At 33.2% G+C, this 19,378-nt stretch overlaps 1 protein-coding gene across 1 annotated transcript in view; it reads right to left on the reverse strand.

Moving 5' to 3' along the window:
* LOC130892636 (protein jim lovell-like) overlaps positions 1-19,378 on the reverse strand; it is a 319,386-nt gene that overhangs the window by 102,141 nt on the left and 197,867 nt on the right. The window contains exon 2 of the mRNA XM_057798145.1: positions 16,617-16,678. The gene's annotated coding sequence lies outside the window, so the exon portion shown is untranslated. The remainder of the gene's footprint in view (positions 1-16,616; positions 16,679-19,378) is intronic.

Raw genomic sequence — 19,378 nt, forward strand, 5'->3', positions numbered from 1 at the left:
AAATGCATTTTTCCGGCTTATTCAGTTTTTCGTTGTTTAAACAAGAATGTCAAAAGATATTAAGTGCTATCTTATACTTTTATAATCAGGAACACCTCCCGGACATTTAAAACAAAATTACGACTAAAAACAATTTTTCAAACGAATGCGCCACTATGCTCTGGTCTAACAGGTGATTTAATTTTGTATTCAATAGGGTTAACAATCAGAAGCATTATTTTTCAACGTACTCAAGTAATTTCAAAAAATTCAAAATTTCTGATTTAACTATCGTAGCCTCTCTCTACCTGCAGTTATTTTTTTCGTTTTGAATTGTAGTTTTTGAAAAAAAAGTATGAAATAAAATAAGGACGGAAAAATATTTTTTTCATCGTTTTTTGTTTACTTTTAGCTTAAATTTTGACTTTCTCAACAGAACGACATTTTTAATGAGAAAAAAAAGGTTTCAGATATTTATCACTGTACATTTTTTAAGAGTTTGTGATTTGGTGTAGAATCATTTACATATTATAAATTATCAAATTAATCAATAGGAAATTCGTCAACTTTAAAACCCAAATTTATAAAATTGATAGACCACTATTAGTTTATATTCAATTAAATCATGATCGATTTAACTTTATGTAAACACAAATTTTCGGTCAAAAATTTTACTTCAGTTGTGTTAACATAACAAGGAATATGTATTATGATTTAAAATAAATTATCACCGAAGGATTATGAGGCTTTAATTGTGGAATAGTTGGCGAAAAAAAAGTTGGCTTTGAGTTTTTTCGATGTCGACGACACTCAAAATTTTTTCCATATTTTAAATCCAAACATCAGCGTCCCCAAACGTTATGGTGCTTGGCGAATGGTGAGTGCAAAGAGTGACAGTAACAGAAATAACTGTTCTAAATTTTCATTTACTGTAGATAGCTGGACTTTGGATGATATTACGGCGTGACTATTCAATTCATCGATAGTAATTAGCAGCTACAATCTTAAGCTTTAGATTTTGTTCCTTCTTGTGGTAGACATAGCAGAAAAGATATCGCAAAAGTTTTTTTAATACATTCAATAATACGCGTTAAAGAATATGGTTCAAGGAATAACCCTTGATAATGCAATCACGACATTTATGAATGAATTAAATGTTTTGATGGCAGAAAATGACCAATCGTTTTATTATCATCGACATTTTCGTTATTTTACCCACATTTTGACCTCAGTGATGAAAATGTTAAAAGTAGGTCTTCTTGAATCCGAGAGTGATATTCTGGACAGTTTAATCTCCAAAGTAGAAAATGTTGCTGATGAAGAACTCAATCATGACGTTTTAGATGAAGAGGAATTGTTGAAATGACTTTTAATGATTTCAGTCCATCATCAGCTATTTGTATATTGTTCAGTACTTTCATTAAAATCAGAAAGAGTGAGCAAATACAAAATAAATTGATTGACATCACAGAAATAAACTATATTAAACCTATAATGATATGATAGAAGTGGGAATTAGTTTGAAAATTATTTCAAATTTATTTTGGTTGAATCAAGAAAATTATAAAAGTAAGTTAAGAGTTAGATTAAGTGAAAATGATTGGTTATTACTTGAACAAATATTTATATTTTAAAAAAAATTCAAAATAGTTTCGAAAGCAATTTGTGGTGAAAAATACGTGACGCTACCAATAGTAGTTGCTTTTAACATACTTATCTCAGATATTGAATGGACAATTTTTGAGTAGGACAATAAGTTAAAGCGTACAATGAACTTCTATTAATTGCTTTCCAAGCATCTGGAGATGTTAAAGTATTATAGGAATACCAATTGGGTTTGTTGTTCGAGTTTATAGATCCTCAACATAAGGTCCAAATATTCGACAAAAGCAATTGGGGTAAATAAATGAAGACTTAAGCTAATCCGATGTTTCAAAAATTTTGATAATAAATACGCTAAAAACACCCTCAATAAAATCAACCAACTGAGAGAGTAGTCATTGAAAGCTACAACGATTCTGTTAAAGAATATATTGATACTAAAAGCCTGTAAAAAACTTCGAAACATTGGAAAGCTAAGTTTGAAAAGTATTTACAATTGGAAAGAGTAGATAGAAATGAAAATATGTGGTAGAAAGTGCATGAAAAAGTTTTTTCTACATTTTCCAAGATGGCCAAAGATTTATTTAGTATAATGGCTAGATCCAAACCTTTTGAGCGATTATTTTGGTCATTTTTGATTAAAAAAAGAATTAAGAATGTTAAAAATTAAATAATTTATTTATATGTGAAAATATTGGTGTATAATAGAGTTTCAAATATAGTTTGAAAAATTATTTCTTATTTATTCTTCATTTCATAACATTCTTTGTTCTTTATATTTAGAACTAAGCGAGACAGGACAAGGCAACTGGTAACGAGACGAGACCGAGACTCGAGCGAGACTTTTTTTCGAAATTGATACCGAGACGAGGTTTTTGATACTCTCATCTTGTGCAAAGCCCTACTATTTATAAAGTATACTTCTCAAAATTTAGTAGTTATTCTCCCTATAAATACAAAAATATCAGCATTCATTTCTCCATGGTAATATTTAGTAGAATTTCAATCAGGCACACCTTTATCAAACAATTTCCGTCTCTCACACCAGATTTTATCTTTTTGTCTTCTCCAATTTGACTGACAATAAAATAGAGGGCGAGTTTCACTATTTCACTATATAGAAATTTTAGCAGCAGAAATAACGAATTCTGATTCATGTGAAGTTTTCCACAATTGTCCTAATGTTTGGCAAGGTTCATCCAAACTAGGTATCTTTTTTTCTAAATAAAATCATAGTTTTATTAGTTGATGTTTTAGATCTAACTGAAATACTTTCATCTTTCTCTCACTTAAGAAGTCTCTTAATGGTTGCTTCCTGAACTCGCTTTAAACACTCAAGAATTAAAAAATTATGATGGTATTTCTTAAAAGGGTATATATTAGGAAATTGTTGAATGCTAAAAACGAATCACAAAATAATTTTTTAGACGACGCCATCTGAAAGTTGTTCGTTCTATATTCATTTACTTATGGAAAGTTGCGTTTTAAGTGTTTCATGTAGAGAAAGTGACAGTTCCGTACTGTAAAACGCTCTGGAGTAGACAACTTTAACTTCCTTAAATGTGACATAGTCACTTCAATGTTGACAGTTGACAGTTTCATTTCGATGATTTTGCATAATCTTAAATTTTTAATTTTCTGAAATTATTTGTTTTACTCGAAGTTTTGTCTAAATTAACTAATAACAATGAATGATGATGAAAAAGAAAACATCAGCGATGAAGAGTTGTTGGAATCCACGCCACCTCATCTCACCGAAGAAAGCGATGCGGCCGTTCTTAATTCGTTGCCGGATAAATCTCGTGCAAGGTACGAAAAACAGCACGAGCTCTTTATGTGGTGTCACCAGAAAAAGGCGAAAATCCTAACGGAAAACGTAGTGCTCGCTTATTTTTCGGAAAAATCTGAAATCTGGAAAATTTTTACTTTATAGTCTACATTCTCGATGATTAAAAGTACTCTCGCAATAAAACAAGATAATTTTTCTTCTTCTCTATAACTCTTCATGCTCTTATGAGCGTTAGAGTGTTGGTATTTTAGTTTTCTTTCTCCTTTCATCCATTTTTTTCACTTTTTCCGATCTTTTGATACTTCAATCATCTACTGTATTGTTTTCCCTTGTCTTCCCCCTTCCTGTGCTATTTGTAGTAGTTTCCTCAGGTCTTCCTTTACTTCTCTTCTCATATCGTTTTAGCCTCGTCCATTTTCTTATTAGGCTTTATGTGTCCGCACCAGTTTAAACATCTTTCAACTATTTCGTTCCCTATTAGTTTCTGTTTGAGTTTCTCTAAAATTACCTCATTTCCTATCCTATCCATCCCCGTTTTCCTTTCTAATTTCCTCAAATCCTACAACTCCGTTGCTACTATTCAACAATATTGATACGATGAATAATACGATGAATGAATTTTCATATCATTGTTTTAATTAGTATGTGTCATACTTTTATGTGTTGGAATAAGCAGATTCCTGTTTAAACTTGTTCCGGGTTGTTAATCTTCTACTATAGCTGTCTTTATGAGATCGTGTTGGAGTATCTGTCATGATACATGGATCTTATAGATGATCCTGATTATCACAAGCTGAAAACTAAAGTGTCTACAAAACTGACGATTTGTTTAAATGGTCTATAATGATAATATGAATTTCATAATTGTATGTATGAGTAATTTCATGTATATTAGTCAAGTAAGAATGAGGAATGGTTGATACTTTCCTATGGAAACGTTGAAAAAACCGGTGATCGACTATTCGAAAGGATGAAACTGAAAAATTCTGTCTCATCTTCATGTAAATTTGGATCTAATTGCAAAAAATGTACTGGAGATGTCTCAAATCATGTTTTTAATGTTACCTCGTTCTAAATGCCCATCAATAAAAGTTGAGTATCTAAGTAATGGTTATAGTTTTATTGAATTATGAGGGTGCATTGCGACCAGAGCTCAATATAATTGTGTTCTTCGAAAAATGATTTGTGGAGATAGAAACGGCTTTCTTCTTTATCATTACAATACGCCAAACCATAAGTCGTTAAAGTTCTTATCACAAATCATAATTTGTCTTATCATAAAAAAATACAACAGCTTCTAAGTGATATTACAAAACATGTTTTACGAAATTGAATTTAGAAGAAAGTCAACCCTCGATTGGAATTAGGAGAAAGAATATGTGTCATTGCTCTATTCAAATTTTGCACAAAGGGGTTTCAGACATCAGTGCTAGTGGAAAATTGAAATTAATGTATGCCCTAATAGTTCTGGTTCTTAATATTCTACTTCATATTTTTGTAATAACGATCTTAATGAACCACAAATTTAAAAAACGAGAATTTGAAGTAAGGAAAACCAGGACAATTCAGTTTAAAAACAGGACGCATTAATTAAAATATAAAACAAACACTTTAGTTTTAACAAATTATGGAAACTTAGGTTATAGACTATAACTATTAGATATTAGTTACTATAACATATAGTTACAACTAAATAGTAATCTGACTGGATAGCTAGCTCTGTATGTCTAATGCAAGATTTGAAACGAGGCGCTCGAATTTTAAAATTTGAAAACCCAGGACGCTGCTTAAAAACTATTCAGGACGTCACTACAAAAACTAGGACGGTTGGCAACCCTAGTTAAAGCTGAATAAAAGAGTCGGTGATCCTCAATTAGGCGTAATGGTTAAACTCTAGACTTAAACTCTATTTCGCGTATTTTTCTATAATTCTACTAGAGAGATAGCTGGCTGTAAAACACCTGGCCTATCGGATGAAGTATTTTTTGAATCATTCACTATAACTATTGAAAAAATCATTCAGTAGTAGGGCAAATATGGTGCACAACATTGCTACATTTTTTCTACGGTACATTGTTTGGAAATAAACTGTACTATCGAGTAACCGCTTGAAACTGATTTTAAAATTCACTTTCGAGTGAGTAAAAAATAATATGAACAAGTGCCTCATTAAATTTGGTGCTAATCCCATGGCACGACAATTTTTAAATTTTTTTCTGTTGCATTACCGTATTTATTGAGTAACCGCTTCAAATTATAATCAAATTAAAGTTTAAACATTTCTTATTATTAATAAAATACATTGGGGCCACTTCTATTCTAGTGACAAACGCCTGGCCCGATACTTTATATTCCTTCAAGCCCTATACTATTCATATAGCAAGGCTAGTCAAGGACTATTTTGGAGTAAAGAGAGAAAAAAAACTCATTCACATTTTCCATAGACTTAATGTCTATGCCTATAAACAAGAAGCGTCGCCTGTTTAACTATCTTTCCCAGGTATGCTATGAGCCGGTAAGTTTTGGGAACAACCGTTGAGAGGCATTTTTAAAAGTACCTTCCTGTACTTTACTATGCTTCATCTATGCTACCTAGAGAGAAATTTAACATTAGAAAAATATACAATGGAGACGCTGTTCAAACTTGATACGAACATTGAGCGTCTCAGTTATTGAACTAGTGGTGCATTTCGCACATATTTGAAAATTTTTTGAAATATTTCCTATTAATTATTATTAAGAAAGTGCCCCGAAACAATAACAATGAAAGTGTATCTTTTATGTGGTCGTGCTAACAGTTTGAAAGACTTCGATGAAGCTAATCTTGAAAAGACTACAGGTATGCACGTGTTTCGTAAGCAAATAAAACATAAGTATCTCGATATTAATTTGCCTACAACGATGAATGATGCTGGATATCATCCTGAGTGTTATGGAAAATTCGTGATATTAAAAGAAAAATATAAAGAAGAATACGAGATGAAACTAAATCACTGAACAAAAAATTCTACGAACTATTCAAGTAACTTCAATGTGGCAAAATGCTACAGAAGCTAACTGCATTAATTTCTCACCAGAACAATGCAGATGGACAGTTAATGACAATAAAATTGAACCGATTTGGTTCGAACGAGATCCGACACCTCTCTTAGTTGAAGAAATTGTTATGGTAGAACTTGATGAAGTAGAGCTTGATGAAATTGATAATTGTGACAATGATTATTATGATAATGATGATTGCAACGAAAATAATGACAGTGATCATGTCGATAATAACGATGATAATTATAATGAAAATAAAGGTGACCCATGGTGATAATCGAGATAAAAGTGACTATGATCATGACGATGGTGATGATAATGATCATGATAACATTTAATAATAATTCCATATATATGTTTTATTGTATATTTTTAAATATTTAAGTATTTTATTAATTTTATAGTGAAATATATAAGAAAACTTTTATTGTATTTTACCTGAGTTTACCTTCAGCCTCTTAAGACGATATTGGTTATCGAAACGCGCGTCAGACAGTGTAATTGTTAGTGTTGGTGTAGTGGTGGTATAAACAGTGTATTCAGTGTTTGTATTTTAGGTTTATACTTTAGTACTCTAAACTATGAATAAAAAAATCACTATATTTGTTGCTCACCAGATGTTTTTTATTAAAAAGAACTGCCTCAACCGTGAAAGGTTATTGGAGGCCGGACAATGTGAGTAAAGTCTTAATCTAAGTTTACAAAACAATTGATCACTATATTAATTTGTAAAGGCTAGTCAATTTTGGAAACTTATCATTTTATCACAGTTGACATAGTCCAGCGCACTTTTCATTACACGTGGAAGTTCACTTTCTAGTCGTTCCTGATGGTTTTTGTTGCTATATCTTCAATAGGTACTCATGGGTTAACGTGTCCTATTCTCATTCCCGTCGTCTTTGAGATATTTTCCTTTTTGGTTGTAGATTTGGATTGGTACGTTAGAGTTTATTGTCTTTAAATTTTTCTCACTTTTTGCCATTTTTCCGTCGAATGTTGTTTAATATAACTTCTAATGTCGGAATGTAGAATTTCAGGAAGTTCGTTTCCTATTCTATTGATACTGCAGGCATCTTTAGCTTCTCGATCGGCTTTCTCATTTCCTATTATACCGACGTGGGATGGAATCCACACGAACTCGACTTGTTTTTTTGTTCATATTGTGGAGAGCTTCAAGGTCGGTTTTAATTTGGCGTAAAATTGGTGGTTTGGGTATACCTTCGATATTTCATTTCATTTAAGGAAACAGTAAAAATTACTGTCTTTGATTAGCACTGTTGTAATATATGATGCAGGGCTTTGGAGATTGCTGCCAATTCTGCTGAATATATGGAATATTCCTTGGGTAACTGAAATTGATAGGTGGATGTTTCGTCGACGAAAGCTACGCCTACTGCTTCCATTTGAAATGCATTTGTGTGTATTTGGTAGTGGCTTTCATACTTGTTTTCGATATCTTAAAAATTTTGTAGAATCAGGGGTAACGGAGTACTGGATTTAGGGTACAGAGAAGATTGCATTTGGGACTTTTTATGGTCCAGGAGGAAGGATAGTTAACATTGTTTGAAATAATTTTCGGGAAATTGAAATCTACAATTCGTTTGCTAAATGATGCGGATATATTTGATTTTTTGTCGAAAATCGAATGAAAATTATCAGAGAAGGTATATGAAGTGGGATTATTAGGATAGGCTCCGGTTTTAGATGCGTATTGTAGACTCAGTTTGCACCTTCTGATTGTAAGAGGGGGCTCGGTAGCTTCCACATAGAGGCTTTCCACTGGACTGGTTCTGTAAGCTCCAAGTGCAAGTCTTAATGCAATATTCTGTATGACGTCCATTTGCTTCAATAGGCATCCTTTGGCTGAAGAGTACACTATAGAACCATAATCTAGCTTGCTTCGAATTTGTATTTTATAGGCAGTTAGTAATTGTGTGGTATCGGCTCCCCAATTATGATTTGCTAATACTTTAAGTTTTTGTTTTGTTTATGTTTTGCATGCAGGATTTCTCTTACGTACTAATATCAAATTGGGCAGGTTTATTTGGTTTTTTACTGAGAAACACATTGCTTTGGTCTTGTTTATAGAAAAACGAAGACTTGTTTTTTAGACACTGTTATATTATAATTACAGCCATGTGAATATTTCTGTTACTAACATAGATGACAAGATCATCTGCATATAAACCAGTTTGTACCGAAGTATTAATATGGTTTACTATTTGATTAACTATAGGAGTTTGGTCATTAAATCTAACTCTAAAATTTCTGTCATAGACAAAGTTTATTAATTTTTTCTACAATGTTTCTGTTATAGGTTGTATGAGCAATAGTATAGGGCTTGAAGAAATATAAAGTATCGTGCAAGGCATTTGTTACTAGAATAGAAGTGGCACTAATGTGTTTTCTTGATAAGAAATGTTTAAACTTTAATTTGATTATAATTTGAAGCGGTTAGTCGATAGGTACGGTAACGCAACAAAAAACATTTTTAAAAAAGTGTCGTGCCATGGGATTAGCACCAGATTCAACAAGGCACTTGTTCATAATTATTTTTTACTCATTCGAAACTGAATTTTAAAATCAGTTTCAAGCGGTTACTCAATAGGTACAGTTTAGGTCCAAAAAATGTACCGTAGAAAAAATGTAGCAATGTTATGCACCATATTTGCCCTGGTACTAAATGATTTTTTCAATAGTTACAGTGATTAGTATCATTCAAAAAATACTTCAACCGGTAACTCGATAGGCCAGGTTTTTTGCAGCCGGCTCTTGGACCATAGACCATAATTGTTCCTTATTTTCGCTTGTCACCCTTCATCCTTCATAGCAAGATAAAAGTGCCCTGAGGTAAATTAGGAGGGTTATCTTGTTGTGGTACAAAAGAAATGCTATTTTGATACAGCCAATTTTATATGGCCCTTACACTACGGACCCTAAGTCCGACCAAAACATTTTATCGTCTCCAACGTGATGTTGACGTCCAAAATCAATGGATTTAGGGAGCCAGTTGTTAATATACCTTCCAGGATCTACAGCTTCCCACTTTACTCGACCCACATGACGTCTGGATATCCCTCTTGTCGAAATCGCTCACCAGATCAGATCTTTAATAGGGAACTTTACTTTTCATTCAAATTCTACATTGTTAGGGGACTTATCTATATTGTCCGACGATTCTTCGATTTTCGAAGAGTAAAGTGTCTTTCATTGTCCATTACATTCGCAAAATGTATCCGCCTTGATTGACGCCAGCATTTTGGTATCGATGCCAATTTGATTTCGGAGTATTTATGGCATTTTTGATCATTTCTTGCTAATTTCGACGATTCGATACCTACTCTTTCAAGTATGGTATTTACGCGCTAATTTTCTTACGGAAACGCCGGCTCTATCTATTACTGTTCTTAACAGTCTGCTCTGTTCGACCAAATTATGAATGTTTATTCTTATTCTCAACTTATGAGATGTCGCTTATATAAAAGAGGACAAATATCATGAAAATGAAAAATGAAAAGCCGTTTTGATATTGTAATATTACAACCTATTTTCAAATTAGTAGATTTATGCCAAAACTATTGCGATAAACGTTATTTGAGGAAAATTCATGAAAATTGAACTCATCGATTCAGAATCAGAAATTCTTCGAATATAATGTAATAATATAAATTAATGAATTAATCAGAAAATTATGAACATTATTTTGTTACAGGACTGTTATAGCATGGGAAATTCCATTCAGAAACATCTTTTAAAATCGACCATGTCTTTGTCTAAGTATTTAGTCCAAGATCAAAAATAATGTACTGCAAGAATGTACATGTTTTTCATTTTCTTTTTGAGCGCCGTCACCTATTCAGAATTTTCCTTGTTGTCTTCGAATTTATGCAGTCTCTTTGCATTTATGCTATTTTATATCTCAGTTTTCCAAAATCTCACTCATGAAAACATCAATTTTCTCTGTATATTTCATGGATCAAAAAATCACCATGAAGTAATTAACAGCACAAAAATAGACTTTGATGAGATTTTTTTTTAAATCTGTCAATTTTCTGGACGCATTTGGTTTCTTATCCTTAAGAAAATCTAGCTCAAGGGGATGAATCATTTGTAGAATCCTTTCTATTGATATTTTTGGTAGTTAAAAGTTTTCCACATTCGCATAAAAACCAGATTTAGTTCCATACGACTTAATCTTTACGAAAAAATTACTGTTTTGATAAAACTATTGCGAAAAACGCTCAAAAAATTATTCCAGTCATGAAATCCACATTGTTTTAAGTGCTTTGGTATCATGGGCACTACTTTGAGAAACATTAATTGATTACTTTTTCTACTTCTCCCTCGTCCCGAAAATTTCTTGATACTATATTTCAAATGGTCGATAACTATGTTTTTTAGAAACAATAATTTCAAACACTCCACGGAAGTTTTGTCCATTTTATGTCCCGCAAGACTTCCTAATCCGTTACTGAAACCCAGTAGTTGACTTCAGGAAATTTGCGGTTAGGATGTTATTATTTTCTTATACGTTCAAATCGAAGATGAAATTTTTATGTTCGGTTGAGAAGAAGCAATGATGTGATGAAACGATATGTGTGTTATACGTATTCTTGGAATCGGATTTAGGCTTCATTGAACAACACTTTTACCGTTTTTATTAGTTTTTATTTTGCTTCTTATTCGTTAGAATTATCACAGTTGGACTTATTTGTTGAACAATAATTAATGGAACGGTTTACAACAAAAGAATTTTTCAATCATTATTGAAAATGTATAAATTGTTCTTATTGTGATAATGAATACTTTTTCAAATGAGTACCGGGAATTGATTGGTAATATACAAGTTAATTCGTAAATGATCAGCCAAATTTTAATTACACGTTCTAAAGAAAAAATAATAACATTTTCGTTAACATAAATTTGTCTAAACCTTCTATTTAGAGAAATACAGGAAATCAACATAATCTAACGACAATAATATTATTTAAGAACAACATAATTATTATTTATTATTACAAGTAAGGTTCTCTGTTTTCAGTTACACATGAGGCTTGACTTTTCACTTTTGAACCCATTAGAAATGCATTCTCCAGTTCAGTTGAAATGCTGAAATCTTTGGTCGTCAAGATTTAACTGTTTTTTGCACATTTTCTAATTGTAATGAACGACGATCGAACATAATTGAACGACTAATGAAATCCGTCTATTACCATTTCTTTTCAAACATAAAATCTTGATAGCTCCACAGTTTGGTTTCCTACCTAATAAATGCACTAATGACGCTATGCTTTCTGTTCTCAATGAAGTTTATATCTCACTTAACAATAAATTTGATACGCCTTTAGTTTTTTGTGATTTCGCTGAAGCCTTCGATTGTGTCGATCATGAAATTCTGATTATCTAACTAGAATATTATACCATCCGAGGTGTTCCCTTCAAATGGTTTGCATCTTACTTTGAATGTCGAATACAATTGATAAGAGCTAATAGCAACACTATAAGTAAATGGCCAGCTAGCAGTGGTGTACCTCAAGGTTCAGGAAATCCAGGAAGATTATCTAATCCAAACTTGTAAGCTGGTTCACCGGTCTAGAGGCAGTAATTTGAACTGTTCAATTATATAATAATTAAACAGTAATTTAATAAAAATCAACAATGTAATGGCGTCCTAGGTGTTGTCCATCATTTTTTATACATGAGATCAGTCGCTGACGGGTGGATACGACAGCGATTTCAATTTCTGGCATTGAAATACTGCGTATTGAATATTGCTTTCTTTCAATCATATCATCTCTTATAGTAAATCTATTGGTGTAAACGAGATCTCTCATTCGGCCTCACAAATAAAAATTTAGGCAAATTAGGCCTAGAGATGTTGAAAATAAATAAACTTCGACATCCTATCCACCTATCAGAGTATGTTCGATCTAGAAATTATATGAAATTATGTGCCGGACAACCATATGTTGAAAGAACATGTCACTGCGAACCGCTAAGCATTTCGCTTCTGAAAAAATTGGCAATTCGACTAGATTCTCACACCACAGATTTACAGACCTAAGATTCTGATTTTAGATCTGTTGCATCCAACGAGATTTCGTTTTGGGACCAGAGATCAGCCTGTTAAATAAACATCTGAAGAAAAATTCCAGCTGTTCTCAAGATATATCGGGATACTACTGTTAATATATTTTAATTATTTCCACCAATTCATGCCTTTTTTTGTTGTACAGTGTTATATGATAAGAATACAAATTGTTGGATTCCAGTGAACAATCATTTCAAAAGGTTATGATATCGGTTATGTCCTATTGGAACTGAAAATATTTTCCTCGGTCTTCTTTGGTTAGTTAAGTGAGACACAATTTTAAGGCAAATCTCTTCGATAATTTTGAAGCTATACATTGAACAGAATATCTGGTGATAGACGACAATGAAAAAGTATTGTGACGTTTGCGTTTGATTATTACTTAATCATAATTAAGACCCAAATCTCTAAAATTGATTGAAAAACCACTAAGCATGAATCTCATGAACCGTGATGAAACTCGATAGATAGATAGATATTAGATTCGACGTTACTATTATGTTTGGTATGGTAATCCAGTTAGATGGATAAGTAACATTGTTCCACTTGATAAAATTTATTTTTGTCGTAAAACCTTATAGTTTCCACATCGATTTATCAATCATTGTTGAACATATAAATAGTTATGCAATACGTTTGGTTCACTGATTTTTATTGAAAATTGAAGGCTGAAAATAATACTTTTATAGATATTTTATATACTGCGATGTTTTGTAGAAAAATTGATGAAATGTAAAGTTATTAAAGATTGGAGCTGTAGATACACTGGTGAGCAAAAAATTGAGGTCACTTCAGAAATTGCGAATAATTTTAGCGTCAAAATTGATAAGGATTAGTAGGCGTTGAAGCAAATTTTTCCCGAGACTTGACAGCTGTCATTCGATGTATTAGAGTACGACTTTGATGAAAAATGTGCCTTTTCGCTAATTGAACATTCACATTTCCCTGTTTTCCAGTTTACTGTTGATTCTTTGTGTAAAACCTAACGATTACAAAGTGTAGTGATTTAAGAGGTCCATAATGCCTTTAGATCCGATTGTTGTAGCAAGAATTGTTGCGCTGTTACAAGATGGTCGGAGGCAACGTGAAACTGTAAGAATTGTTGATGCTACTCTTTGTGGTGTGCAAAAGGTGTAGCAGTGGCCTGATCACTAGAAGACCAGGGTCTGGGCGAAAAAGAGTTACCATTCAACGAGATGACCGTTTTTTGGTGTCCACAAGTTTGAGTTTGCGGAATAGGACAGCTACTGCAGATTCACTGCGAAATCAGTTGGAAGAAGTAAGAAATGTCAACGTTAGTGAATGGACCGTTAGAAGAAGACTTCATGCTGATGGACTGTCATATAGAAGAATAGCTGCAGGTCCCCCATTGCAACGGCAGCATCGGACTGCAATATTGACATTTGCCAGAGATCACGTTCGCTGGAATAATGATGACTGGAGGTGGCTATTGTTCTCGCGTTTTTACCTCACTGAGTCAGATGGACGTCGACGACTGTGGAGAAGACCTGGGGAAAGATATGTTGAAATTTGCATTGACGAGCGTCTTCCTTTTGGCGGTGGGTCAGTTATGGTTTGGGCGGGAATCACTGCACAAGCTCGTACAGAGCTGGTCTCCATAGAAAATTCTCCCTAACCTCTTACAGGTACATTACGAAGGTGCAGGAAGACCATGTTATGCCTTTCATGATGACTAAGGGGGGAATATGGCATTTTTATGCAGATTATGTGAGACCAAATACAGCCAGAATTGTCAGGGAGTGTCTGGATGAGGTAGAAATTAGGCGCTTTTGACTGGCCAGCCCACAGCTCAGACATGAATGACATACAACATGTCTGGGACGAGTTGGGACGACTAATCCGCAGACATACACCAGCACCAAGAACTTTCCAGGAGCTGAGAAGATTGCTGTTGCAGGATTGGGATAACATCGACCAGAATGTGATCCGCAACTTAATTCAAAGTATGTCGCGCCGACTTCAAGCAGTCAAAAATGTTAATGTGTTGCTTTTTCAGAATAAATCATTTAATCCAAGAAAAAAATGCATTTTTCTTTAGTATAGAGTATCACAATCAGCTTATAAAAGTACAATGATGTACAGTTTGCGAATACTATCTGAAAACGTAAAATTTCAAAGAACATGAAAATTTTAAGGTGACCTCAATTTTTTGCTCGCCAGTGTATATTGAGAATTAAAAAATGTGGTTATATTTATCGAAAGACTTCCAATCAATATTATTAAAATAAAGAAATAGTATGCAAAAGTCAACTACCTCAATGGAAACTCTTTATCTTAATATATAAGAAGGAAAGATAATGGAAAGCTTTATTCTCAACCAATAAATACGATTGTTGAATTTGCAAAACCGTCCGTCGTCGTCGTCGTCGCCGTCTACGTCGCAGCACCAGCAGCAACACCCAGCACCAGTACAATTATTCATTCAAGTTATAACATATTCTGGTTTTAATCCTTGAACGTCCTTCTTTGTTTATCGAGCGAAGGAAATGAGTCCGTTTCTTTTCAGAAAGGCAAAACTTTTAATGACCGCCCCACCGCCGTCGCCGTCGTTCTTACTCTGCTGTGCTGTTTCCATAGGCAGCCGTTGATTGAGGGTGGAAAGAGGAGTGAGCTGTCAAAATATTTTAAATTTATTCTGATAAATTGAGGAAAGATGATTCGGCGGTTAGAAATTGGAGTAATATGTGGATCGACTATATGAAAATATTCTTCATTCACGGATTTATCCGTAATTCAATATATATTTACAGGGTGTCGATATCAGACAGAACCATAATCAATTTACTTGAAATGCGAAATCATTTTCTATTATAAATATTCAAAACTAATAATTCACAAGCGAATTGACAGAATGCAGAGACATTCATTATTTGTCAAACTGGACGCATGGATTGAGTGAGATAACTCTGTTATTATGATTAATCAATTCTATAGGATAAAGTATGATTCGTCGTACATTCAATAGATGTAATACATGATATTTGAGGATAAATGATTTGATGACAGTTCATACTGTTGTCTAGTTATCTCACTCTGTGACCGCCAGTCATTATAATTATTTCTATAGATATTTAAGTGTTACAAATATAAGTAGTTGAAATGTAATCCCTATCAAACACTTAAAGCCCTACTGAATACATTGTTTACACCACCACTACACCAACACTCATAATTACACTGACGCGCATTTCCATAACCAAGTTATCTGTCAGTTCATCTGTCATCTGTCAGTTTACCTTCAGTCTCTGAAGACAATAACTTGGTTATCGAAACGCACGTCAGTGTAATTGTGAGTGTTGGTGTAGTGGTGGTGTAAATAGTGTGGATATCACCAACGGTTCCAGAAATTCCCACTTACTTAAAACCCTGACATCATAAGAACCAGGCCTCACTGTAGGAGTTGGTCTTGGTTTCAAGACCTGTATGTAATATCGTGCTACGAGTGTTTTTGATACAGTCGAAATATTCCTAATATATAACAGATCACACATTTCTTCTAAGTAATTAAAAATGAAATATTTCATTAGCGTTTGATTCAAGTTGCATTAATCACGAGTTTAAAAGAAGTCAGCCACATGAAAGAGTTAGAATCAATGAAAATTGTAGATATGGAAGACTACTACGAAGCTCTTGTAGTGAACTTGTATTAAAAGTATAGTATTCAATTCGTCAGAATCATTCATTAGTAAATTTGTAAGTATTTATGTAAGCCGTTCCACAGACAAAAATATGATGAAAAAGTTATCCGAATCTGATGGTCTGAGTCCATTGCTAAAAGACAAAAATGATAAAAGTTGGGGTAGCGAATTTAGGGCAAAAATTTCAATGATATTCTCTAGAATATCTAAGTGTAGTTGTTTAGAAAGAATTAGAGAATGGACTGGGATAAGAGAAGTAGGACAGTTATTTAGACTAGCTCAAGATAGAGAGATACTGATCGCCAACCTCAAATGGACATGATACAACACGTTAAGTAGAAGAAGAAGTTGTGATTTAATTAAAATAAGTAGGCAATTCATCACATTTTCAACGTAAATCCTATTTCCATTGGAAATATTATTTTTCTTCAAAACAATTTTGAAATAAACTCACGTTATATTTAATATGGAGCATTAAGATTCCAATTAGGACCTCCGCATTTACTGCTTTGCAATCTGTAAAAAAGTAAAGATAAATCCTGTTAGTATTCTATTATAATATACCTATATGTAACAGATGTTAAATGTATTAATAAAAGTTGAATGAGAAAAAAAAAACATATTTTCATATTTCTATGCTTGCTTTATACACTTCAAGTACAAGTCAATGCAGATTGAAAATTCTGACTATTTGAATCTGTTTGCCTAATTCGTAAGCACGCTTCTTCAATGGGAAGAAAGGTCGTTTCACGGCTCTCCACTTAGGAACGCGGAGTACGACCTTTACCTACCTACTCCACGTTCAGAATTAGTTAACGGTTCAATATTTTACAAGGCAAAAATAATGCACAATCACTCGTCAATTGAAATCAAATCGATATCATCTTTTTCGTAATAATTTTCAAGTATATTTACTGGAAAGTTCCTTCTACCCTGTAAACGACTTTTCACGTTTTTGCAAGCTTTTGTCTAGAAATTGTAACAGATTTTTTGACAATACAATATTTGTATTTCTCTTTATTGAGGAGCTACTTTGATTTCTGATGCCAAAAATGGAATAAATGCTTCCCAAGCTAGAAAATTTTTTTTTTAATTGAATCTTCTTCTTCAAGTACTATACACTTTGCAGCTTGTAGGTGTTCTCTTGTCCAAAATTTTCAATCTATTATCTGCACGACGAAAAATTGTTGCCGCACCCTGAGTGCCACAGCAGTCTCATATTCCGTAGCCAGGAATGTTTTTTACGCTCTGGTTCTCTCTTTCCGTCGATCTTTTCCGTCAATATGAGCTTGAGAGTTGAATATCTCGGTCCTCGCAAGATACTTGCCGTTGTTTGATTACCGCGATCAGTTCTCTTTCCACATCCGATCTCCTCGGTACTTTCTTCATTCGTAATGTGCTCGGTCCATGGGATCCGCAGAAGTCTGCGCAACAGCCACATTTTCATTGCTTCTATTCTGTTTCACTTTCACCGGATCTCACTTTCAGGGACCACGTTTCCACTCCGTACAATAGGATTGGCCAAATATAACATTTTATTAAACTTATTAAACTTAGTAAAAGCTGTTTTTGCAGTTGTTCCTCTTCGTAATCCCATTTTTCATTTAACACACATCCAAGGTATTTAAATTTATTGACTTTCTTTATGTTATTTCCATTGACAAGTAATTGAATAAGTTATTCAAAATCTACTGAAGATCTACTACAAATATTGTTAAAGTCACTCAAGTTTTTATTTTAGCTCTTTAACATCATATTCCAAATACAAATAAGACAGTAAAAGAGACAAGGATTTTCCCAAAGAAAATTATTGGTTCCGTAAGGAAATTTTACAAAAATTGTTGTATTACATACGTCTTGAGATATACTTTTTTATGTTAAATTGTTATTATTTGCCTAAAATTTATTTCTTGAGATTTTTATCATTCATGGAAAATTTTTGTATATTCGATAATGGTTCAAGTTGTTTTCGTAGAAAGATGTGAGACATATAGAAGGCATGTTTTAAAGTAAGTGCTGTTATTGCGTTGTAGAAATGCGAATTTTTATCGGGACGTATAGTTTATAACACCTCAGTCAATTTAGGGTCCGGCCGACCGCAAAGTACGTTCTTTTAAATGCATTCCTTGGGCACATTTCACAAAAGTCATCTATATTCACATCGTGAAATCCGAGCAGTGAACAGAAAATATTATGGATGTTGTGAATAAAAAGTGACGTAGATGAGATTTTGTAATTACTGACGATTTATTGGAAAAAGTTGACCTAAAAGCACAAAATATTTCATTATTAACACTAATTGCACAAAATAGTGACAAATCGTTTCAACTATAGGAAAATGTGTTGATCCTATGCAGGCGTTGTCTGCTTGAGTGTTCTTCATTTGTCGTAACTTCTCTATTTGTCTTTTTGTGAACCTACAGTCTTGTAACACAATTTTGATTTGAATTTTGATGTAAGTACTTATATTCCTCACATTTTTTTCAAGCTCGAAGCACTTACTTAAAATGGATGTTTAAGATATGGCAACACTGATATTAATATATTATATCTGACATTGCTATCATAAAGTTTGAACGTACTCAGAGATTATTGTCATAAGAGTGCTTTTTCAGCTCTTCAGAAACTTGGAACATTCATCTTGGTAAAATAATAGAATTAAATCGCATTTTCTTGCTATGACTTTCGTCGTGGATTAAATCGACAGGAGTGGGCCAATTAACTCGCTTAGGCTTTTGGTGATGAAGGTCGAAGCTTATTCTTCTTAGTGTGCCGTATTAAGTCCCCTTGAGGCTGGCGATCAGCGTGGCAAAACTCTCTTTATCTTGAGCTAGTCTAAATAACTGTCCTGCTTCTCTTATTCCAATATTCTTGAACCAAGAGGCTTGTTTCCTTCCAATTCCTCTACGACCCTTCACTTTACCCATCATAATCAACTGAAGAAAACTAAATCAGCTACTACGCATTATGTGTCCCAAATAAGCTAATTTCCTGAAATTTAATGTTATCCACCAACTCAGGAACCGCATTTGCTCTGTTAAGGACTGCATCGTTTGTTTGCATAGCTAAACACGATATCTTGAGCATGCATGCACATTTCAAGTACTAAAAAAGTTGAATAATTTTTAAGGTTATGAAACATAGTACGTTAAAGCACAATCAAAATAGTACTTTATGGAATGGTAGCAATCAAAGTTTGAACAAAAATTTGTAGTC

The sequence above is a fragment of the Diorhabda carinulata genome, chromosome 4 (genome assembly GCF_026250575.1).
Source record: "Diorhabda carinulata isolate Delta chromosome 4, icDioCari1.1, whole genome shotgun sequence".
In the NCBI taxonomy this organism is placed as follows: domain Eukaryota; kingdom Metazoa; phylum Arthropoda; class Insecta; order Coleoptera; family Chrysomelidae; genus Diorhabda; species Diorhabda carinulata.